This window comes from Dromiciops gliroides, chromosome 1, assembly GCF_019393635.1.
Source record: "Dromiciops gliroides isolate mDroGli1 chromosome 1, mDroGli1.pri, whole genome shotgun sequence".
Lineage (NCBI taxonomy): Eukaryota > Metazoa > Chordata > Mammalia > Microbiotheria > Microbiotheriidae > Dromiciops > Dromiciops gliroides.
The window spans coordinates 27,504,020-27,505,525 of NC_057861.1; positions in this window are offsets into that span (position 1 = coordinate 27,504,020).

The following is a 1,506-nucleotide window of genomic DNA, read 5'->3' on the forward strand; positions in this document are numbered from 1 at the left end:
GCTGTATAAATGCTAGCTATTCGTAGTAGTATTTTTTACAGATGAGGACTGAAGCAAACAGGGTTCAGTGAATTGCCCAGGATCACACAGCTAATAAGTGTCTGAGGTTGGATTTGAACTCAGGTCTTCCTGACTCCAGGCTTAGCATTCTATCTACTGCACCACCTAGCTGCCATTACTAGTAATAGTATCAATCACCATCGTCCTCATCATCATTCTAAAACAAAGATTTGCTTTCTTTGTAAGAATATGCAAGAGGTGGTGGTGTAGCATGAACACTGGATTTGGATTCAGAAAACCTGAGTTCGAATCCTGGCTCTTCTACTTTACCAGCTGTGTGACCTTGGAGAATTGCTTTCCCTCTCTGCACCTTCTCCTCCTGGTGAAAATGGGGAGGGCAAAAGAGGGGGGCAGACTTGATGCTCTCTCTCAGAGCCCCATCGGCTCTAAATCCTCTGGTTGCGGGGACGTTTGGACCCGAGGTGAATGCAGCTGGCAAGGTAAGGTTTTATCTCCTTGGGTAAGCAGCCTGAAACAGCCCTGTCGCAGACAACTCACACAATCAATAAATCAAAAACAGCTCTGCAGAGTGTGCTCTCGTGCATACTTATGACCAGAAACAAGGAACCTACAGCTATTTCAGTGTTTAAATTGGTTTCAACCCTTAAGTCTCCTTTAACTCCAAAGGAGAAGAGGACACATCCCTGCCCCTGAAGGCAGTGGAAAGAGTGGCTTTGGGGGCCAGAGGAGCTAGGTTGAGATCCCAGGTCTGCAACTCGCAAGCTGTGTGACATTGAGTGAATCATTGAATCTCTCTGGGTCTCTGTTTTCCTATATGTCAATTGAAACTCCTCACAAGGAGGGACCAGTTTGGTTTGGTTGAGGGGGGTGCCTTTTTTTGTATCTCTAGTGTTTAGCTCAGTGACTGGCAATAGTAGGTGCCTAATAAATGTTTAACTGAATTACTTCAATGAAAGAGATAGCCCAGCATACCTAATCATTCCAGTAGAATGTGCCTCATAGAGTTGTTGTGATACTCAAAAGGGGAGGGAGAGAGAAAGGGAAGGAAGGAAGGAAGGAAGGAAGGAAGGAAGGAAGGAAGGAAGGAAGGAAGGAAGGAAGGAAGGAAGGAAGGAAGGAAGGAAGGAAGGAAGGAAGGAAGGAAGGAAGGAAGGAAGGAAGGAAGGAAGGAAGGAAGGGAGGGAGGGAGGGACGAAGGAAGGAAGGAAGGAATGTCAAGTGTTCTGCTAACTGGAAAGCATGCTTTATAAGTCAAATAGTAGTAATAGTAGTAGTAGTAGTAGTAGTAGTAGTAGTAGTAGTAGTAGTAGTAGTAGTAGTAAGAGCAGCAGTAGTAGTAGTAGCAGCAGTAGTAGTAGTAGCAGCAGTAGTAGTAGCAGTAGTGGTAGTAGTAGTAGTGTGTTGCCTAGGGTAGGATGGGAGGTGGCTAAGTGGATCTTCCCTCTCAGTGAATACCCTCAGCAAGGAAAAGCAAGACAAAGATAT